The sequence below is a fragment of the Thunnus maccoyii genome, chromosome 14, assembly GCF_910596095.1.
Source record: "Thunnus maccoyii chromosome 14, fThuMac1.1, whole genome shotgun sequence".
NCBI lineage: Eukaryota > Metazoa > Chordata > Actinopteri > Scombriformes > Scombridae > Thunnus > Thunnus maccoyii.
In genome coordinates this window covers 24,032,188-24,056,765 of record NC_056546.1, presented here as the reverse complement: position 1 = coordinate 24,056,765, position 24,578 = coordinate 24,032,188, and the positions used below count along the sequence as shown (strand labels likewise).

The window sequence follows — 24,578 nt, the reverse complement described above, 5'->3', positions numbered from 1 at the left end:
ACTCCGCTGGCCACAACATATGACACTATTTTAGACTGTATAACACTCAGTGGGAAAGCAGGTTTGGACGACTCAGCATTATAATTTGAACAGCAAACATCATTAAGCACTCTAAGCACAATATTCATCAAACAAGATTACTGCAGCACTCAAAAGGAGTGCAATGCCAGGCGACAACAAACAGGCAGTCATTTCAAAGAAGGACGCACTGTAGGCGTGGTGGGAGAAAATCTGGGCAGCAAAAGTGAGGATAAACATGCCACTTGAAAACCATTATTCTGTTTATTATGTTACATCATCATGTCTTTGCAGGATGAGAAAACCAAACTGGGCTTATATATGTTGTGTGTGTGTGTGTGTGTGTGTGTGTGTGGTGGTCATGGGGGTATTCAAGAGTGTGACAGAAAATAAGAGACAAGTGAAGGGATAGGAGATTGAGTTGGGGTGGGGTGGGCTAGCATAATGAGTGACATATTGTGAAATCTTTACCTACAAAGCAGAGTCTTCTTCCATGCAAATGAGACTCCCTCGATAGCGATCTGTTTGATGGGACACATGCGGAATATGAGGCAGTTAATTCCCTCATTAGTATTCCACAGAGCTGATTGGCAAAGACCGGAGAGAGCCAGCCGGAGAGCATGTCTGCAAAACCCAATATTGATTTGTTTAATGGTGTCAGAGAGTCAAAAATCACAAATCTCCTGTCAATTGTTTATGAGGCTGTTTAGCGGGCCAATAGATGCCCCTCGCTTAATTAATACCTCATTACGGAGATGTGATTATATGCTTGAACTGTTAATGGGGCCCCCGAATTTCAAAGACCACCATAAAAGGTGTTTTGACAAACAGAGCTGGGGAAAACACGATATCTGATGAGTCTCAGTGTGTTTGTTGATTTGGGACTCTTTGTTTGTTTTCTTCCATTTTTATGCTTCCATTATACACAGGGCATCCGTGCTCGAAGGCTCGACATTTTCCTCTTATTATGTCCAATTTTGCTTTCTATTATTTGCTACCATATTGTTATCTAAAACTTTGAATTTAAATTCAGTAAAGAAAATGTAATAAATTGATCGCTGTAATCAAGAGTTTGCTTTAAGCGTGTGAAGATGACAACATTTTTATAAGATATGTGCACATTTGTAAAGAGATATACATCCGTGCACAGTACTGTACACAATGTCTGCAAAAAACAGATTTTACAAATTATTATTGACAACGACGGCAGTCCAAAAAAGCATTAAATGTCTTGTTACAAATGGCAGAAAAGCGAGGGGGCTGATGTTCACCTAGGCGAGCACACATGGCTGATCTGAAGGGCTCTCTATTTAAAGGCCTATAAAGGGAGTGATAATGGCATAGGTTTATGAGGACTCAGCCCAGTGAGACAGGCTGTTACTGCCGCGGCTGCTGTTGTTGTTATTCCCACTGTTCCTCGATGGCCACTAAAGCGGAAAAATGGATCCCCACTTTGGGTTGAAATATGAAGCTAGGCTTATTCTCCCTCTCTTTCTCTTTTTGTGTGAAAGGCGCCCAGGCATTTGCCTGCATGGTTATGGAGTTAAATGCTCAGCTCCATGGCTGGGCTTCTGCACGGTTCCCCCCTCCATTTCATTCCCCCTGACAGGATTAGCAGGTCTCCAGTGTTAGAAATACATTAAGTGGACCTTTGCAGTCACTTATTATGCCTGATTATGCAGCTGGAATGGGGAAGGTAGGCTCTGTTTGTAGTTAAATAACTTCTCAGATGCTTTTTTTTTTACAGCAGCAATCTTCAAAGCATGAACGGGTCAGTGGCTCAGGCACAAAGCTGAGATTGATTTCCACCCTCCTACTCTTTGTTCCCGTGGTTTAAAGAGGACAGGTTCTACTAAATTAGTTTGCCTGTGTTATTAATGGAATAGCCAATTAAACTCCCATACAGTGGTGTCATGGCAAAACAATGCAGCCTCACAGCCTTCCCACAGCAGTGGTTAGTACAGCAGGGTTAATGAAATGGTTAACTTATGTTGATGTATAGATAGGATTAGGCTCCATCTGGGCAGTGTGCCACTCTATTAGTATGGAGTCTATATTCTTGAAATACCACAGAGTCCCAACAGCTGTCCATTTTCTAGATCAGTATAGCAATCCTCTGTAGAGTGATGCATTCTGGGATCTTCTCAGGTCGAGGCGATATATAACACTTCGACATCACCCGAGACTGCAAAACGTGCCTAATGTTGACTCCTCTTGTTTTGACAGCTGGGACAAAACAATCTGAGAGTTTCGAGCTAAAACAAGTGGACAATTCAGCCGAGTCTGAGAAAGTTTCCATAAAATCAGCAGTGAAAGTGAGATTGACAGGGGGAAGGGAGAAGAAGAAATTTCACCAGAAAAGTCAACCAAAACAGTGAGAATTCTGTGTATCAGTATGTGGAAATGTGTGTGTATAAGAAGGAAACGAGCGGCTGGGCGGGGAGGTGGGTACAAATGCTGGTTTACTGTCAGCTGCGTCAGTTCTCAGATTGTCCAAAATTAGAGAACAGTCATTGCCCAACAATGAAACTCAATCCTGTGCTCTTTTTACCTACTTGAGTTATTTTCTGTAACGCCAGCAACATTTGCCGTTTTGTTATTCATTCATTATCTCTGACAATGTAAATGACTCATCACATTTAAAATGGCTCCCAAAGGTGAACAGACCCCAGGCATGATGTGAATGAAATCATGGGCATTTAGGTTACGGCCCAGTTCCCTTGGCCCGAAAATTCCAGTTAGAGTATAAGGCACAGCAGAGGGAAAATTAGTCTTCTTCGCTTGATGGCTGTTATACTTGGCCATTTCCTGACCCACTGTGAATAAAGCTCCAATTTATGGCAATTATCCATGTTAAAGACGGCACCCATACAAATTAGCAAAAATGCCAGAGGTGATGAGAATGTGCGAGCTGAAGCTGCTATTATCATATTCTTAAGCTCGCATACCTCACATGTACAGCAGATCACAGCTTAAAATGACTTTACACGTGTTATCTATAAGGCGGGTTTTTGCTAAAGCTAAATTGATAATATTTCTATTTATGTGTCTCAGAGACGTGCGGTCTTTCAGTGTATTTGTGGCAACGGGGGGAGGGTAAGAGAGGGCTTCTCCTCCAAAACAGCTGACACAAGTGATCCGTTATTTCTTGGAGGGAAGGTCAGGCACATGGGGCCTCCACACATCACACACCTCGGGCCATGACCACTCAGCAACGCCCTCCCCATCCCAGGCCCAGCCCTGTCACATCTGGCCCCAAAGACCCGGGACGTTTTCTTTCCCCTGTTCAAAATGCACCAGTGGTTCCCATTTAACACCTGTTCGCCCTAATTTCCATTTTCGGGGACGCTGTGGATTTCAAATCATTTATCACTTCCCAAAGTGCTTCCACATGTGCGCTGCCTTTCCCAGTGCGCGAGGTTCCTGCCTCCGGCCAACCTTTTCCAAATGTATTAAAATTCAGTTTGGTCCAAAGAAGTTCAGACACTGATGTTTCATTGTGGTGATGTCTGGTAATTATTAGTCTAAATTACAGCTCCGGCATGTGACTTGACAGGGTGGACTCCATGTTTAAAAGGAGAGATGGGGTGAGGAGGTAGGGCCAAGGTGGTCTGTCACGCTTTGTGCACTTTTATAGCTGTGTTCCCCAACACTGGGATGTCAGTCAGACTGAAACAGTTTCGCCACCGTGGAAACACTTGTGTGGTTAGGGACCTGAGAGGGTCCACTGGGGCCCGCTGTGGGGCGGCTGGGTGAAGGCTGTGTCAAAAGCACTCCACTGTGAGGGGAAGACTCCCACATCGAGCTCTGATGAACATTAAATACCAACTGCAGTCCGGTTGATATTCAAGGTCAGAGTTCATATTGTGAAACCAGGATTAGATCTCAAAGTGGAAAACGATTTGAATGAAAGTGAAATCAGATTATGTCTCGGGGCTCTTTGGTCAACAGTCCCCAAGCCTCAGCACACCAACAGTGTGTAATTGGCTTTGACAAAATGGGACGGGAGACATGCAACCTACTTGGAAAAAGTGTAATGTGATTACGTTGTGCATATTGCTTAAAAACGTAGACACGCTGAAGCATCGACCTAGAACGGCCCCTCCTACATATACTGTAGTTGTGTTTTTCATTGTCCAATCAACACCTTCCAATTCAAAGTCTGGAAATACTCTGAATCATTACATATGTAGCTGAGTTCAAGCTCAGGCAAAAAGTTCCAAAAAGGAAAAGAAAAAAACACAAATGAAAAAATAAAACTAAAGCCAACTAATTTTGTTGTCATCATATTAAATAATCAGAGTAGGTAATGAGAACCTTATCATCACCACATTTTCTGTGTTCAAGGGCATGTGCTACAAAAGTGGGAAAAAACAGATATTCCCACAAACACACACAAAAAAGAAATTTATTCAAATTCAATCTAATTAAAAAAGAAAATTGCAACATTTGTGTTTACAAAGTACGTTTTTTGACGCGTTAAGCTCCATCTTCAAGTGGGGAATGTTTGAAACTGTACTGTAAGTGTGCTTAATTAAAGTGGGCTGTGAAAATGTGCACTAATCAGATATGGTTGGTAACAAAGTCCATGAAATTACTAATTAGAATTTCATTAAAAGGTACTGCTTTATCATCTGAGGAAATCGTAACCTTTAAAACGCTTTCAGGAAGGCAGTATGCCTCTTTAAATGGGGTAAAAGAGAGGAAAACGGCTGGCTTTTGATGTAATATCTCATTTAGGATTTGAGCTAAATTGGACCATTTAAACATGTCATTGTTTTGGACGTAATTTATCAGACTAATTAATGACAGTTATTGCCTGGGTTGGGCGGCTGACAGAACACCAGGCTCCTGCAGGAAGAGATCACAAAGACAGACGTTTAGCTTGGATGAAAACACACCATTAGGAGGCATTTGCCAAGAATGAGAGCCACCCCTTTTTGATTTCTCATCCTGTTAAACTACCTCAGATGATTAACAATCACATTTCAAAGTGTTGTGGAGAACACAGAACATACAGTTGTCTGGTGCTTATTTTAATCCATGTGTGTAATGTACCATTTTATTACACTGATACATTAGTTTGAAGTATTGACAATTCCAGTTCATAGAGAGATTAAATATTCTTCAAAGATTCATGCAGAAAAACAAACACTACATTTTTCATTCAATTCTGGTAAGTAGTTTAAAGTGTTCATCCTATAGGCAGTATAGTGTGTCGTCCATGTGACTGCCTGCCTGATTACTATTCCTCCCATCAGTTGGTCAGGATGGGCTGTGTTAGTTGAAAGGATCGTATGTCAGCACTCAGGCCTGTTTATCTGAAGGACAGAGGCTCTGGAAGAAAAGACAATCTGTTCCTCTACTAATGACTGCTTGATTTAAGCGCCACAGAGTTCACTCTTTTCTACTTATACTCACAAGAGCGGAGAATAACAGGCAAACTGTCGACGTTAGGCAGATATGTGTAGAAAGCTGATTAGTTGATAGTTCACTGTGGTAACACCCATGAGTCAGAGGTGAGCACGGGTGAAAAGTGAAAAGTAATACTGTAGGTTTCCCTTGTGTCATGGCCTCTGCAGAGGTGCTGGCCTGCTGCAGATGTTGAAGAGGGAAAACCTCTGGAGCAGAGAGGTGCTTTATGGGGCCAAAATTGTCTGTCTAACAAGATGCAGTTATAGTCTGACTTTGCAAGTTCAAATAAAATCGGGAAACTGATCAAGTCCTACTAAAATCTGGGAACTCAATCAAATTCAAAGCTCCTATTAAGTTAACTGCCAGTGTGGTGCGAAACAAGGCATGTCGAGAATGCAGCTGTTTAATTTGCCCTCCAGGCTTCATAAACCTTTGCCTTTGAAATACCAACCATGGTGGCAACAGTCTATCCTACCAGCTACATGTGTACACATGTAAGTGCCAAGTGTTTCTCATGCAACATAAATTCTCACAAGGTGAGTAAAGGGACACAAATGCTTTAAGAAAAAAGGATTTGAGAAAGGATGGCAAACATAAATATGTACATTTTATTCATGGAATTTAATTTATAGAAGGAGCTGATCACATTGGCTCCTTAAAAGATTAGAATACTGATGAAATTGATTAGCATGGACACTTTAGTTGATTGAGCTTGATGCCTGAGGCCAAATGATGTCGTTAGTTTGATTTGTGGCACACCCTGGTTCCTCAAGTGGAAACTAATTTGCACCTTTGCACGGGTGACACTTAGGCATTAGCTTGTGAGTGTGTCAGTACCTGTAATTAAAGCAGATGGTCAAATAACCCTGTCAGTACTGTTAACAAAGTAGGGCCTCTACATGGTCCTAATTCCCTGCCCGTTTGTAAAGCCAAGCTGTGCTCTGGCCAATTCCCCCTGCACGTTGTTACAGAGGAGTTGTTTTTTCAACCGGTTTGGGCCTTATTAAAACTGCAGCTACAATTAAAGCGTACAGTAAATAGACTTGGTCGGGGACAACAGGGAGGACGTTTAGGCGACAGTCTCTGTGACATGCCAGATATGACCTTAAATGACTTGAAATGAAGCCTGCTAATACCGAGCTGCCTAATCTCCACCGCACAGGTACTCGTGTTTGAATGACCTTCAATCAGCCCCCCAAAAAAGAAAGGGTTATATCCTCAATAATTTCTTTTTTATCCTGGAAGCAGAGAAAGAAAGAAAGGAAGAAAGGAAGAAAGAAAGAAAGACAGAAAGAAAAAGAAAGAAAAAAGTAAATAAAAAGAATAAGTAAACCATGGGGGGTCACTAAATTAAAGCTACGACAGATCTGTAAGTTAGTGTGCGGTTGGGCTTATATTTGAAAATAACCCTGTGAGATTCTTATTAGAGCAATTCCTCTAAACTTGTTCCAAAATTGTGTTCCTTCCCCCTTAAATTGTGAGATGTGTTTAAAAGCACCACACTGAGATATGTGCTAAATACCAGCTGAGCAAAAAAAAGAAAAAAAAAAAAAAAAAATCCCCGTATCTGTCATTAAAAGGATCATAGAGTATAATCATCGTTTTACAATTGGAACACATGCTGTAATAGAGCATTCAGCAGTCCTGTGCAGTCACTATACTTTCTGACATGATACTACAGCGCATAATGCAGCCCTGTAATTATCTGTTTCCTGAAGGTGGAGGGCTGCGTAAAACTGCCATGAGCTCCTGTGTGCCTTTCATAAAACGCTTTTCTCCTCTTTGGCAATCACTCGCACAGACTGAGTCACTGGGCTTCGACGAGGAACTTAAGCAGGTTCACACCAGGAGGGGCAGTAGTACAGCAGCCATCTGGTTAGCAGAACAAAGAAAAGTAAAATATAGTGCACTCCTACATACGATTTACTTTACAAACCGAACATCAGACCTGGACTTGAAGCACATTCTGATTCCCGGCACTAATGTTTTGTATCCGACTGGCCTGCCATCATGCTCCCATCAAGGCAGCGTAATTTAGTTTAGCCCAGGCTCCAATATCAGGCCTTAACATGACCCTTCGTCCCTACAGACAACTGTGAACAGCCAGGAATACATGATACCCATATCTTTTAGCAGCCTGAGATTAAAGAAGCTAAATAAACATAATCAGCACGGGTGATAGTACTGTTGTCCACTGCCTTATCTAAAAATACTCTTGTGAGACGTCATCATCCTGCTACTCAGATTGGTGGAGGTATCGAAGGGCTTTCTTAATGATACAGCAAACGAAGGCAGGGAGGGAGAATAAGAGTGTGTGTGTGTGCTTGTAGTGGTGGAGGTAGAGCAAGAGGAGAGAAAGAGAGGGTAAAAAAACATTAATTATTAGCCCCAGTGGGATCTCTTATATTCTGTCTAGCCTGGACAACACCAATTAATACAGCAATTATTATCCTGGCCCGTAGCACAGGGTTGACTAAGCTGGCTTGCCTTCTGACGATTATGGCGTGAGGGGGAGCAGCAGAAGAGAGGCATGCTGGAGCGAGATTATTCATCTCACACTAAACCCCTGCTTTTATGATGCATGGGTGATGGGGGAGATAGAGCCAAAGAGTAATTTAGTCTGCAAATTTCAACTCAGCATTACTGCAACACAATCTCCCTATAGATTAATTTCTGTTGGGTGTCATCTTTAGGGGTGTAGGGGAGCACCAATTCGATAAAGAATGAACCGCGCAGACGTTTTTCTCATATTTCGCCCTCCTCCGGAGTAACAAGCAGGCCTAAAGCTGTACTTTAAGTCTGAGACCCTCTAGATCCTGTGTGACAGGTGCACAGTTCACAGTACTACTGCTCTTCTTATACCCCCAAGGTCTTATTCTAGGCTGTGACCCAGCCCTGCACTGCATTCATTTCCTAAACATTGTCTTCTCCCCTCCCCTCTCTTGGCCCTGATTCCTCACCAGTGGACGCAGATGTAAGCAATAGCTCCACCTAGTTTCTGCAGCGGCGCTCTCGCCCATGCACTCCTTTTCAGAGCAGCACAGATGACTGAATGAGGCTCGGATGAGAGAAGATCTGCCGTTTCAAATAAAATACAGCTCCCATATTATCCCCCCTACTCCAGTCAAATTATCCACTGTGCCCTATTCTTCCTCATCATCTTTTTGGACAGGAGAGCTCTCTGTCTCTCTTGTTCTATTTTTGCGCCTTCCCGTCCTCGTCCCTGCTCTCCTGCAGTGACAGCCTTTGCAGGAGCATCTTAAGCACATATGCCCCTTTTCCCCGCAGCCACTGTAAAATCTGTGCTGACAGCCAATGAAAACAACATGGATGCTTGCATGTTATCTTGACATGGCCATGTTAAGCTTCGCTCTCATGATGCTAAATGGTCGTCATAAACCTTTTAAGATCTGCGCGGCCTAATATGGACTTTTATAAAAACATTATGCTGTGTAATATGTTTAGATTCAGCGAGGACATACAGTAGGCAGCTACTGCTCGCTGTCACACAGCTCAAAAGTCAAGCACTTTATCAAAACAATGTGCGCACTGTATTCAAAGTGATGTTTTTTTTCACAAACCAGCAAGGTGTTCACATAGATGCGTATTCTATTCACTGAATGTACCATTTTTTTCTGTTACAGCAGATTTTAATTGGAAAGAATTTATATATCTAAAATAATAGTATTGATGTGATTTTTTTATGTTCCACTGTCTCCTGCTGTCTAATCTATCTCTGTTTTTCTATGGGATCAATTGACAAAACAATTACAGTCTGCAGGATCTTGTCTAACAAGCCCTTGGAGTACTAAGAATGATTAGATGGCGGGTATTACATGAGGAACCCATCTTTGGATTAGTGATGAACACAATAAATTCTGAAATAAGTGGAGGAATATGTACATCCCTTTCATGGAAGACGCTTAGGTGATTGCTGCCACGAGAGGATTTGTCAGCATAACACAGGATCTCAAACAATAATGTGTGTGTGATAGGACACCATGGAACACATTCATAGCCGAATTCATTGCCTGTTGTGTAAATGGATTTCTCCTCCATGAAGCCGAGTGAAGGGCCAGAAAGAATTCTGCTCAGTTTCATCATCATGTAGTTGAATACATTAAACCATCCTCGCCATCATCATCATCAGCGGCAGAAAAAAAACAGCATTTATGCCGTCAAAAATAGTCAAATCCAGGAAAATGTTCACCTCCAACAGATGACAGATTTTAGCTAGTAATTGGTACATGCTGCATGTTCTTTCCAGCAGTACCGTCATTTATTTACAGGGGTGTTGTGTTGCGCCTCGGTACAGAAAACCGGCCAGGCCTCTAAGAGGAGGCGCTGTCATTGTCACTGTGAGGTGTAGGATAACAGCTCTTGAGCAGGTTGTAATTAGAGTGGCTGAGGTGTAATGAGGGTGCAAGATTCCTGCTCCTGAAGCTGGAGCCAAACTGGACAGAGGTGCCGATGGCACACTGTTGAGTGGCATCCGAGTGGGGTTGCCACCTCGCTGTCTCTAAGTGTGACTTGGAGAAGCACAGTGGACGCTCGGCAGAAGGCTGAGCATGTCAAAAAGGGCTTGGACTCAATACACTGAATATTTTCACCAGTTTCTCAGCTGAACTGGAGTGGTTCCCAACAGATGGTAATGATAATAATAATAATAATAATGATCCTGAGGCATAATAATAGAGTTATTAAAATGATTCTCAGAGAACAGAGGCAGTGTTTTGGCTCAAGAGCTATGTAAGACGTGAAAGAATTTGTGGTTTACTGATTGACTCGTAAATGAAAATGTTTGTTCATCCTGGATGTTGTCTGAAAACACAACATTTTCGGGCCAACTTCTCTTTCTCTTTGGTCACATTTTAACTTGTGTTCACTAGACGTGTACTGTACACCTCCCAACACACACATAACACACACACACACACATACACACACACATGCCTCTTTTTGCACTCTTGGCAAATTGAAAACTTCTGTCAGAGTCAGATTGAAATTTATATCAGTTTGTCAGGCGCAAGCCAAAAATGATCTTACTGCACATTATTTTGATAAGTTTGGTGCCAGAGATAGAGAAGAAATGGAGGAAAGAGGGAGGAAAGTACCCCACACTCCACACACCAGATAAGTGCAGAAGCCAAGATTCCTCTCGCTGCTCCATCAGTAAGTGCTCAACCTGACACTCAAAAAAAAAAAAAAACCCTTTGGTAGAGATGCCTCTTTGCATAATATCCCACCCTCAGTTATACTCTCTAAACTGCACGCAATTTTCTCAGGGAAGAAACAGCATCAATCACTCTTAAAAATTTTTAGAGAACAATCCGGCTACACAGTAGGGTGTGTTTCTTAAACACTTAAACAACAATGACCTAATTATTTTTTTCATGTGTTGGTACTGCACTCACACACATATATACATTCATGTGTGTGTGTGTGTGTGTGCCTGCTTGTATCACGAACTGTGATGTGCCAGGAGTTCGTCAAAGTACAAACTGCTACTACCCTACGTGATTGAACTTTTAAATTAGTTTGTGAGCAGTTCTCCATCTGACACTTTGGAGACAACACAGCTGAGGAATCGTAATGAGACGAGAGGAAATAAAAAGTGTTATGTCAATAATGTGTTGTCATATCATTTTCTTCCCTTGTTTATTTATTTTATTTAATGAGGAGAAAGCCTTTATCTGTGGCTGAACCGCCACCATGAAATTCTTTTCTTGGCTCTGTGTGGAGTCAACCGCAGTGTAACACAGTTACACCATGTCAGAGCTGCAGCACAGAGCAATGCGACTCATTACCGCTCTGCTTGAGAACATAACCACAATAAAACCACCCCTTTCCACCAGGGCAGGCAGCGGGGGCAGCCACTGTATTTGTGTCCAGCTCTAAGGGTGAAAAGAGTGGGCGAGCTGTGGTTTTGCTGGCTGTGTCAGGACAGGGTAAAATTTTTGTGCACTCTAGTGTTGCAGAATATGAAAATAGTGTTACATGAATATGAAGATAATTCAGGCTGGGGTAACTAACGGTCATAATGTATTCATTCCTTACTGTATCTTTCACCTTTATGTGGTTCATTTAGTATATTGTTAAAGCGAGTATAGCAGTTGAGTCCAGCATCTGTCTGGAGTAAACTGGAGTTGATGTGTCTGGCATGTGGTGAGCCAGTCAGGGACGGGCATTTTCCTGGAGTCCTGTCAGGCTAGTGGGAGCAGACCCCCACAGGCCATAAACTCCATAATGTAGGCCATCACAGCAGCGAGCCCGTGTAAGTCTGACTTCTGAGGGGCTTCCAAAATACCATGGTAGCGCTTTCATTTCCCCACCACTCTCCAGGCAGCCGCAAGAATGTCAATACGAATGAAAGAATGTCTCGGGAAAATGTCGAGAGGATTAATCAACACCTGTACTCCTTGGATATGGATTTACAAATGGCTGTAGACAGAGAGACAGTGCAAACTATGCAAAGCAAGAATCCGGGATTCATCATTCTTTGCATTCATCACATTATAAAGTTGTCTTAGCAGACAGAAGCTTGAACTGAAATCAGAAAAAATGTATTTGTTGTTTGTCTTTAAACTAAACAGAGTTAATGTGTAATTTGAAGGAGACAGAGAACGTCTCATCCTTATATAATACTAGTTTATTTCAAGTAAAAGTCTTAGATTCAAAATGTTACTTAAGTATAAGCACAGAAGTCATTAACACATGTATTAAATACTGAAGTATCAAAACTACTAAAAGCACTCATTATGCAGAACGGCCTCTACCAGTGTTATGTTATTGGATTATTATTGTTGATGCACATGTAAGCAGTACTTTAATGTTGTAGTTGGTCAATGCAGGGATCATTTTAACTGCTTCATTGGGTAGGTCAATGTATAAGAATACTTCATATTTTATAAACTATCTATATGTTTTATATGTAAAATCTAAATCTGTAGCAACTATGGCTGTCAAATAAATGTAGTGACATAAAAAGTATATTTCCCTTTAAAATTTACTAGAGCAGAAGTATAAAATAAAGTATAAAAAAGTACATCAAATACTAAATTGTACTTAAGTACAGTAGTGCTTAGTTACTTTCCACCACTGCAAATATGTACAGCATCAACAAAATGAGCAGCAATTATGATTCTGCAATAATTCAATAATTCACTGTCTTTCATGAAATAATGATATCGAGTCAACTTGATACATTATTCTATTCTCTAATTATTTATTAAAAGTCAACACTAACTTAAATCTCTCAGAAAATGAGATGTTAAACAAATTAGGAAAGGAACAGTCATTATAAAGTACCAGTTTTATCACTACAATACTATCCAGAGTGATGTCATGAGATTTTGCACAGTAGGTATCGTTATTATTCATATAAAAAAAATCTTATCATTAAAGAGGTCTGAATTTTGTCTTTTTGTCCCACATTTGAATTTTCTCAAAAACCTTCACTCTCTTCTTCATGTTGGAAAACTCACTGAACCTTCAGCAGTCGTGCATTTTCTGCAATAAATGTCTGCACCCGAACACACGAGAATAATAGGTATCACAAATGTGCTTGTCAGTGCTTACACCTATTACATTCACACTTATTATAATGAACAAATTACACTGCATTAGTGAAGCAGACCCGCTTTGTGACATAACACTGAGTAATATACAGCTATGTTGTCTGTGCTGATATGTAGAGAGCAGATGATGTTATGAGGTGATAATGACCAAGCCGGGGTAATTGCTCTGCCAGTAGGAGACCTGTAATCACTGCGCTGTGATTATGTAATGGACCTTGCTGATATGGAACAGGTGAACCGAGAGTGAGTTGATTCATTTGGAGCATCCACAACAGGGATTTAATTTACATGCACAGAAATCAAGATTACAGTGCCATTAAGGTAATAAAGATGGTGCAACAGGACCCATGTAAACACCACACTGATTATCTCAGTGCTATTATGGCCTTAATAGGAGTACATGTGATCTCAGTCATTTATGTGGAGTTGTTTATTAGCAACATTAGAAATTTATTTACCTTCATCACATTTCTTCAAGTGTCATCACTGTGTTTAATGTGTAATTGGTGATGAAACTTAGGTTACTTAATCATGGGTGCCTCCCATGATGACCAGTGTTATTTTATTGTTCAGCTTAGTGACAATAATGTCTTAGTCAGGCTATTGATAATCAATACAGTAATGTTGCGTGTCAACAAAAGCACAATGAGGTTTGACAAATACTACCAACTTAAAGGATGAAGCTGGTGATATTCTATATTTTTCTTTTTGTCAGCAAATCCTATGAAAAGAGCCAAACCAGAAATGAATTGATCCTACTAACAAAGCCACAGCCTGATATAGCTTATCCCTCTGTGTCATAGATATTTATTGTTGTCCAGAAACTATTAAAAACATAACAAAAAATGAACACTATAGCACCGGGTGACACGTGCTTTCATTACCATGCACACGGCCACAGTAGTTTATTTTGAGTCGATCCCACACACACCGTCCTGCTGCCATAAATACTCACTAGAACACCAAATGTGTATTAATCCACCGCTGAAAATAGTCCCCAGCAAATATAGAATTTACTCCTGTTTGAGTAGCATTTGCTAAAAAAACTAAAGTGCTCAGCTGTTTCAGAAGATTACTGAGCCTTTTTTTTATTATTATATATATTTATAAAGACTAATCTTTGGTTTTGGTCTTTTCATGGGATTTATTGACAATAAGCAAAATATAGAATAACACCTGTCTTATCCTTTGATATAATGAGTGAATAAATGAACACATTTGTTAAAATGAATTTGTCTTAGTAATGATAAATTACTAAAATTAATTATTAACTGATAAAAAAGATTGATTAGTGCATAATTCATGTATTGACTGTTAAACTGTGTATGTGTGTGAAAGTAACTGTGAAGCCAGCAGGACAACATAAATGGTACTTGTGCTACTTAAGAGACTCGTAATATGTGATAGTGTTAAAATGAGAAGAGGCCTTTGATATTCCCTCCGTCAGTTTATTCTTCTGGCATCGACTTTCTGATAATGTTTCTATTATTACACTGAACAATAAATGAGTAAAGCAAACCAAGAGATCTCAATCTCCAACACCTCAGCTACATCACTTGCACCCAATTACCTTTTCACCTGTGAAGGTCAGAGTGCTGAGAACGCTGAGCAGAGCTCGACCTCCCTCGTGCTGGCAGACACTGGACCTGTCTCACCCTTCACTGGTCGGACACTATCTGTCTCCCCAAACAGGAGGATCCACGATTCCCAAGCAAGGTGCAGCACACTGCTGTCACTGCCCACCTCTTCATTGCTTGCACCTGCTAAAACATTTGAGGTATTTGAGCAGCAGGGCAACACATTTGCTTTTCATTTAACCTGCCTTTGGAGACCTTTGAAGTACATAATAGCAGAGCAGCATAGGTTCCCCCCCACCCCCCTTAATCATTTACCTAGTAAAGGCGCATTCTCTGCAGCTAACCCATCAAGCGGAAAACGAGTTTGGCCCGCTATTTCTCTCTCCCTCCCTTTTTCCCCTCCCACCTTTCCTCCCTTGCTCTCTCTCTCTCGGCCTGTTTTGCTCTCTGTGTGTCACTCCCTCCCCTTCCCATTGTGAAACCCTCATGCAGTTGCTCACTGACTCTACTGTATGTGAATGAGGGAGGCATGGAGCCAATTGTTGGCCTCGTCTGGGCGTGAAAGGTTTCAAGAGATGGTGTGGCTGGCAGCCCATTGATACAACATGGCTAATTATCTTTTGCGTCCAATCATGAGGAAATTTATTGGCATCGAGAATATAGCCTTTGTATTTTGGGCAAGATAATGAGACTTGTGTGCTTCAACACAGGACATGAAAAAGATCTGGTTGTAAATTCGGGTTGAGAATAGAGCCAGATTTGGTCTAAATGTTTAATCATCTTCAGTGATAAAAGCATATGCTTTATTTTTTGCTTGTGAATGTCCTTATTAGACAGATGGGGCTGTGTGTGAGAATGTGTGTGTGTTTCTGAGGAGGAGTGTAGAAGCAATTAGAGTAATTTGATTATTATGTATTAGATAAAAGCCATTGGCTTTCTATTTCTTATCTGAGTTCTGTGAACTTCCTGGGAGATATAAGAAATATTTCCTACAAATGAAACAGCTGTTTATGTTTTACATTACCCTTTAATCAGAACCACTGAAGTGAACGTCTGGTTCAGATGATTTGGAAAATCACATGGCAGTTCAGAAGCAACAGCCAAATATACGTATATTGAATAAACGTTGTAATGAAGTGCTCCACAATGGAGGCAGCGATGACTTTAATGGATCAAACCCTGGCACTTAGACGCTAACTGTCCTCACCTGTGAATGCTCACCTGGACCTGGTAACTTTTAAGAGACATTATTACACACATTAAAGACACAGCCAAGAGTCGGAAGATGCTTCGCTGGGGAATGCGCTAAGGAAATGCCACAGGGCAATTTGCCCCACCAGCTAAGGCTATTTGTACAGTGCAATAACAACAGCAGACTGAGGATGTTCCTGTTACAGACAGCTGGGGTTACAGATGCAGGTTTGCATCCTGCTTGAAGCAATACATAAAAAATATTGCCCAACAATCTTGAATGTCTGCTACATAGCTGTGGATATTTGTTTCTAGAAATATATTTATCTATTTATAGGAGCTTATTCTATAGTTTTATTCACAGTAAACACAGTGATCATCATTGATAGAGTTTCTTTGGGTCCAGCAAAGTGAGAAAATAGAGGAGTCTGTTCTATGACCATCAACTAAATGTTACTGTGAACATCATTATAGATCCTGCCACTTCTCTGCTTTGGTTGAGTGTTCGGTAGAGTACTGTATTCTTCTTAATGCGACTCGAACAACACATCTTTGAGTCATAGTGCATGGATTGAGTGCTAATTTTGTGAATCAAGTTGCAAGGCGTAAAGTTCAGTCAGGTGTACCGTGCACAGTGCTGTACATGTGTTTCCCACCCAAAGCGCACATGGAAACAGAGTTGGATTTGGAAGAATCTATTATCATACTTTATCAGTGGGTGTGTTAGGGGCCGGTAATAATCCCAGCCAATCAGTGCTCTCGCCACCGTGACGTACTGACAAGTTTGGTAACGGAGGGGAGAGACCAGAGGAACTTCTCTTGGGAGGGATATGCAGAGCAGCAAGTGAAAAAATACAGAACCCCCGATAAGCTGCCAAGGGCAGAGATCTTCTTTCAGCTACTTGAACATAATGAAAGTCTGCTGGTTACCATGTTTTATGAGAGTTATAATGCACAATTTTATTTGAAATCACAGTGATACACTCAATAACCAAATTTTCAATAAACAAAGTCATATAAAAGAGAGCGTACACATAAAAATGCAGTCAAGTGTTTACACAGGTTGTCCTTTTACATAAAATAATAATTAAGGTTGCAATATGATGCAGCAGCGTGTCTACATTTAGTAGAATAGAATAACAGTAACATCACTAATGCTTGAATGTCCAGAACATAATACATTATTAGACAGATGTCCTGCTAACATTGTTCAAGTTATAAATGGGGAAAAGTGGAATGTATAAGTGTATTATTAAAACCATGAAGCGTGGTTTTGGAACATTCAAAACATTGATCAAAGGGGCTTAAATAATGCTGAACCTCTTAAAAATGTTTTTAAACTCTTTTCAAATCTGAAAACCTGGCTGTTCATCTATGTTTAAAGCATTTCGGTCTTGTTAGTACTTTTAGTAGATTTTTTTAGTGTACAATTAATCCCAGAAGAATTTATACGAGCAGGCGAAAATGGGTGAAGTAACAGAAAAAACACTGGAGAGCAGTGAGTCTTACAGTGATGAGAGAAGCGTATAATGCTTTCAACAACGCCAAAAGCATGTGTAACAGCTGCCGAATAGGACTTTATAACAACGGTTGTAAGTGTCAGGCACATTTTGCTCATACTAAACACACAGGAGCAAAATATTGACATGAGGTTTGTGGGTTTTGCGTTAAACTTACTTTTACAACATTTAAAATTTGGAAAACCCACACTTCTGAAACAAACACTATCTAAGCTGTAGTCAGCTCTGTTTTTCCTCAGCATCTTACGTTGATAACTACCACCAGGGAAAATCCATTTTCAAGAGTGTTTGTTTGAGACATTAATTCAAATGCTGGATCTTTTTTTTTTTGTTGGTGATAGGAAAATAATTATTTTTAATCTAAGGTTTTAAATAGAAAGATGTGTCACTGATGTACAAAAGCTCCCAAAAACTCTTTTACAACTTAAACACTGTGTAGTAGGTTTGCAAATGATCCCAGAAAACAGACCTAAATTATATACTTGGCCAAGTATAAAATTCAGATCTCATCCATCTTACTGAAAGAACAACTTAACAAGTGAGCTTTTCCCTATGAGTGGCTGAGTCACTCTTCTTTGGTGGTTGCGACGTCAAAGAAAATGCAGGCTGTACTGAAATCAGTAGCAGCTTCCTTTGTTACACGGTAGAGGCCTTCTGAGCCATCAAGGCATATTTGCTCCATCACTCCATTGTTCAAGACTCAAATCCACATTTAAATCCTCTCGCCTTTGTCTTCCTCCAAGTCACATGGCTGCCTCCCACTCTGAAAACTCTGTTAGCCATCCTTTCAACCAAGCAGGCTCAAAGGAATAGACCACATTGAACTACAAGCAACTACAATTATCTCAAATGTGATATGTCATAACTAGGATCAAAGCTAAATGTTAAACTCTCCAAAATGTTAATAGTTTCCCGGTGTTTAATAACTGGCTTCTGACCAATGAACTTCTCTGGAATAAGTCAAAAATAAAAGTAGCAAGTGGTTAACAAAAACCACAAATCAATAAAGACTTGTGAGGCAAAATAAATATTGAAGGCTTCTTGCAGGCTTTCTGTACACATCAGTGAATATCAGCGCGCTCGGTCCTTACGGTGCTATCAATGTCAGTCACATCTCCTCACTCACATTTTACTAGAGCACTTGAGTGTTTCTCTTTAATGCTCAATTTAACACAATCACCGTATAAAAGGGACCACCTTAGCCACCTGGATCTTTCCTTCCGGAGAAAACCAGGCTGAGGATCAAACTCTTGACCCAGGTAACTCAAATTGTTATGCCCCCTTTCCAAATTAATCTTACATACATGCTTACTTAACGCATCTCTTTTCCACTTACCATTGCTCCTGGTTCATTTGGGTATTTGTAGGAGCCTACTTGCCAGCAATGCTACTGCTATTTCTCTCCATTAGGATTGATGTACAAAAACATGAATTATTATGAATATACTGTTTACAGACAGGGAAATATGGGAGAGGTGACACAGCCAATGAGAGTACAAAACAGTTTTGATTCATCAATGAGCTAAAAATGAACAGACTGGACACATGTCTGTAGTCTACTAGCATCTCCATTCAGCATTGTTTGCTTTTCATTAATCTAAATAGTATGTCATAGTCTCTTAAAGACCACTTCAATGAGGCCGAACTGAATTGCCCCCAAGAGAAAAGAGAGATATTTCCTCTTTGGTATTTGTATGTGTTCATATGCATGACTCCTTCTCTCTCGGTTATGTCAACCAGAACTAAAGGGCTTGTTAAGAAGGGCCAATCTTCATGTTATCTATAAATCCCAAATAATAGGCAATGAGTAAAAAAAAAAGATGAAAAAGGGACATGGGGCTTAAAATCAAATAAATCACACCTGGATCCTTGGTAAAAACTGGCAGAGCACTCCTTATATTGCACTCAAATTACTCCATTTGTTCCCTAAGATATTTTAATCCCGACTGACCTCAAACTTCCCATGAACCAGGGCCTGAACAAAAGGCCGCCCACTGTCCTTGCAGTAAATCTGTTGTCTCCCTTCTGGGCCCTCAACAGGGGATCATAGATCAGCACTGCTCTGCAGCTTGCTTCAATTTACTCAATTAACTCTGGTAAAGCACTTGTAAGTTCTGCAGATGTTGGTTTATTATCGAGGCCTAAAATGTACAAGTGGGTTCAGGAGCCCGGGGTTGTGGCAAGGTTCACAAGAGGGGGGTGGGGAGGGGGGTGGGGGTGGGGGGTTGGGAGCAAACTAATTTCAACCCTTAGTTTTAGTAAAGAACATTATGATATATGTAAGGGTGTATGTGCATCAGTTGTGTCTGTTCTTTAATAGAGCTCAAATCAAATCATGGAAGCTCTGCAGTGAAACAATTTTAAAATTTCCATTAAATATATAAAGGTTTGGATTAACAGGTTTAATTGAGCCATTGGAATGACAGAGAAGTCCACTAGAGATGAGCACACACAATGTTAATTATTTCCGCTGCTGCAGCTGTTAGACTTCCAATCAGCATCTCTGAATAAAGTTCTCTGAAGATCTTAGCCACATGAAATAACTTAGTCCCTTCGCCTGAATCATTTACAGATGACAAACCTCAAGAGGCTAGCTGTAAATCATGATCACAATATTATTGCAATGCACGCAGTTATCTCAAAAATGACCTTCCAGCAAAATAATTTGTAAAATGTTTTACATATTTATCTCCTTCCAGTTATCAGAAAATCTTTGATTTGCTAAAACATAAAACTATTTTTTATCTACGTCTAACCTCTCATGGATAAATCAAACTAAAACTGACGTGAGGAATGTAAAGTATACAGTAAGGAGGATGCTAATATCAACCAGGTGTTGTTACCATCACCATAAAACATTCTGCCGGCACCATCCATGTGTGCCCATATATTTCCTTGCTTGGCCAACTACATTTCAATTAAGAGCAGCAACACAGGATGACATTCATAGTGCTTTAAAATAAGGTTTTGACAAATTATTTTCCTCTGTCAAGCTAATATGCTAAGTGCAGGCTTGGCTCCATAGAGTGAGGTCTTATCTTTGTGCAGTTGGTGACTCACAGGCCAAGTCAATGTTGGGAGGCTTTGCACTAGTTTAATGACTTGCCAGTTGATTTTAATGTGAAAAGTATTGCTCGTACACAGGCACAGCGGCTTAAGCCACGCGCATATTTCTAATAACCTCACTCCTCATAAACACACCCAACAGAGACTTTGCAGTCATGTTCTTTTGAGTAAGTTTGACTTTTCTTTTAAGATGAACCATCTTATCAACTTGGAAAGCTGATAAAGCTGTAGGTTATAACTGAATTAGCTGGGAATCAACTTTGAAAAGAAACTGTTTTGACAACTTGTGATAATTTATATGTCATTATTTTTACTTCAAAAAATATTGTGATGTATAATACAAATCGTGTTTTACAACTGGCTATAAAAATATTAATGAAATGTCCATCTGACAAAACCCCAGCGGTTTTGAGTATCATTTAACATTTTATGTTATGATTACATGAATTATAAGCACACTGATGTTGAATTTGAAATAATTATTAAATTCTATGGAGTCTTAATATTTGAATATAGACTTTCTGAGAATATGTGGTGGAGTTGTGGTGGTGTGACACTGCTACAACCCAATCAGCCACAACTCAAGTTTCTTCATAATTGTATGTATTTATTTTTTATGTGAACAACAGATTTGTTGAGAATATTGATTGAGCTGATATCAATATGTTATTAGTCAAACTTAATGTCCTCATTCAAAATTTTAAAAACATTCATTAACAAAACATTATTAACAGTATTATTCAGGGTTTTTTTCTTTATTAAAAAGAGGACACTAGAGAGTTGAAAGGAAATGAGCTGAGACAAAGGAAGGATGACTTGCAACAACAGTCCCCAGCTGGATTTGAACTGGGGACGTTGTGATTACATGGTCAGCAACTTAAAGCACTAAGTCACCAGGACTTCCCTTAGAGTATTATTATCATTATTAAAAGGAGATGATGAGCAAGTGTTATCTCAATCAAAATACACACTATAATAAAACAACTAGATTTGATTGTGACTGTGAAAGCTTTGCTATTTGAATGACCTTTGTGATATTTTATTCTGAAGCAGCTCTTGCAAAACAAGAGGATATGGCTCCAGAGCATTTATTGTAAAACAGATTAGCTCTATGGAAACACAAACTATGACATGCAAGGCATCATGAAAGAGACGAGTATTACTGTAGATATTTTCCCCCCATTTAAAAGATGAAAAGTAAGACAAAGTCTTTTGGGAGGCTATAAGAAGGAATTCCCTGCTAATGATATTCCCTGTGGGAAGAATGTAATTTATTCAAGTTAATGCGTCTTATTTTCTGTTCAAGGTGTATTCCATGGAATTACCAAACAAATTTAATTGTTAATCCATCTGCTTTGAAACAACCAAGATCTTGTTCAATAAGCTGTGAGTCAGCTTGATCCAATTATGCTAGAACGGAGACATTTGTAATCATTTGCCATCACACCACCCCTGCAACCTACACAGATACACACACAAAACCGGCTTATACTATTTGGGAGAAAAGCATGAAACTTGTGCCTGGTGAGCACCAGAGTAATACAAACAGTTTGAAATGAAGTAGTGACCCCAGAGAGTTTGAGGTCAAGGGTCCCGGTTTAAGAATTGTAAATGACATGTTCACCCTAGGGCTTCTTCTAATAACTTTTTGAGGAGAGGATGAGGCCCGCTCATTTCTCCACTGTCTTCATTGACAGGTCTTTGGGGAGAGATATGCAAGTATGGAAGTGTAATGAACTTGTTTTCCTTCTCTAAACCCCTGCGCTGTCTCCTAAATCACTTGTGCAGCACATGAGCCACCGTCCTCTCTTCCACAGCTGCACTTGCTCTGAAGCTCTGAACTACAGAAAGTGGTGTTGATAGTAAGCAGATACAGACCTTCTGTCCAGTCCAATGTTGCATTTCTGACTATGTGGAGTTTTTTTTTCCTTCTAAATTGTGAGCTTTGCAGATTTGAAATGATCTAAATAAAATGTTTGCAATAATAACGATAACAGAATTTGTCCATGCTTTTATCTCAACTTCTCCATAGATAACAGACGTAGCCTGTCATAACATATTCTCTCATGTCTTGTAAACCCTGATGATGTTCGACATTTACTAGTGGCAGAAGAGTCGAATGTCTTATCCTTTAGCTGTACGTTTCCATATATCTCTTTTAAAGAAAGAGTTTGTATGCATGCTTCCACATTACATGATACTGCATCTTTCAGCATTTTCCTCTTGTGGTAATAAATTCTATCTGTCAGTTGGTCCCATAAGTTTCTATTTTCATGTCTAGATTTTTTATCAGGCTAACACAGACATACTGTACATCACTTTCAGTTTAACTTTGTTAGTAGAGCAGAGATCTGCCAATTTATTGACCCTGGGTTCTTATCTCAAATGAGTAACTTAAAGAATAAGTATGTATATTATTGTTACTGTCAAATAATCTTATAAAAAGACCAAAACTGATAATGAATTGATTCTCCTAACAAGTATCGTCTGTGTAGCCAAAGCCTGACAGTTTATTTATCTCAGCTATAGACCTGCACTGTTGTCCAAAAATATTAAAAACACACAAATAAGCAACACCTGATTCCACTGGGTGATATGTTTCTTTGTTAAAATGAATACTCACCAGCATACCAAACTTCGCATGTGAAAATGGTCATCAACTAATGCACTATTTACTCCTGTTTGAGGAATATTTGGTAAAAACTACAATGCCCAGCTGTTTTAGGAAATTATTTAGCCTTTTATAAAAGTATATATATATATTTTTGCTGCGACATTTTATTTACAATTTCAGCATTTTTTCATCAAGCATACGCCCAGGTATATATTTTACAAAGGGCTCAAGTCAGTCTGAAAACTGCTGTGGTCTTGTTTCTCTGACTTGTGTATCAAAAAATAACCTAAATCTATCTATTTTATGCATATAAAATAGTCTTTTGAAAGATACAACAATGGTCACAGGAAAACAAATGTTCTCAAATGTTTAGAAATTATTAGTATTAGAATTAATTAATAAAGATGATAATATAACCACATATGCTTTCAGCAGTCAATACTGGTATCTTATCATTAGCTCATATAGAGGTTTGCGCAACCAGTTGTAGTAAATGATATGTGATTATCACTTTAAGTTTTCTAAACTCCTCTGTGAAGCTTGGTGTTGCCGTGTCCATGTCATATCCTGCACAGGGTGCAGCGGTGGGTTAAACTCAGGTCTGCTCCTGGTTAGCTAAACAGATCTTAATCTTCTGGGTAGACTGAGTCCAGCATCTGTGGTATTCAAAGAGGATTGATGGGCAGCATTCCTTGATTTTTACCCTTGCCCTTCCCCGTGCCCCTCCCATGATGTAATGACATTATCAATTAGCTCCCATTAATTTACCAAAAACAAATAAGCACCTCAGTACACCTCCCTTCTAGCATGTGGTTCTGATTTCCTGAATGTTTGTCAGTGGCCGCTGTTTGGTTAATCTTTTGGCCAAGGTGGTGTGGCCAAGAGAGGTCATGCCTTTCTCCTCCCTTCAACTGGTTTCCTCCCTGTCCTCTAAAGGATATCTTCAGCTCTGTGTCACACTGTTAACTGTTCATTTCCCTAAATCCTTCTTGCTTGCTTTCTTTGCAGTTTGTTTCCAGCCACAGTTATGTTGACAATTACTGAGATTTTACAACATTTCTCTAGATATGATCAGAAGCAATATAACATTTGATAAGAAAAAAGAAAAGAAAATTTTAATTAAGTTGTACAGTGCAAGTATCTGTCGAGACAGGGCTGCTCAGAATACAAAATATTCTTAACCAGTGATCTCACTAGTTGAGTTGAGTGAACCTCAGTGGGTGAGGCCAAAGATCCACAGCTTCACTGTTGCCAGTTATCACATTTTTATTTTATTTTCTCTGATATGTATTATCAATAGTTCTGAAAAATACAAACTATGATAATTGGACACTACAACTGACACAATCAATATATTTTACAATGAGAGTTGTGAATTTAGTGTGATGCTGGTTTTAGTCATTATCAACTATAGTGAAGGGCTGCACAATTTCGGATAAAATGAGAATCACAATTTTTTAATTGTGGCAACCAATCAACTTTGCAAAACAAAAATGGCTCACTCCTGATTTATGTATAATAAATACATTTATTATGATACAATGATATAATTTAAACAGAACATTACATTGTATGAAGTAACATAGCAATGCAGACCAAG

The 24,578-nt window shown here is 39.6% G+C and overlaps 1 protein-coding gene across 5 annotated transcripts in view; it reads right to left on the bottom strand.

The window, feature by feature from the left end:
• Window positions 1-24,578, bottom strand: part of LOC121911611 (rab11 family-interacting protein 2) — a 108,922-nt gene that overhangs the window by 33,153 nt on the left and 51,191 nt on the right. For 2 of the 5 annotated variants that reach the window (XR_006099905.1, XR_006099910.1), the window contains one exon: window positions 14,581-14,773. The exons of 2 other annotated variants lie outside the window; for them this stretch is intronic. The gene's annotated coding sequence lies outside the window, so the exon portion shown is untranslated. Of the gene's footprint in view, window positions 1-14,580; window positions 14,774-24,578 lie in introns of those variants that run through there. One more of the 5 variants, XR_006099906.1, reaches the window with a different exon arrangement.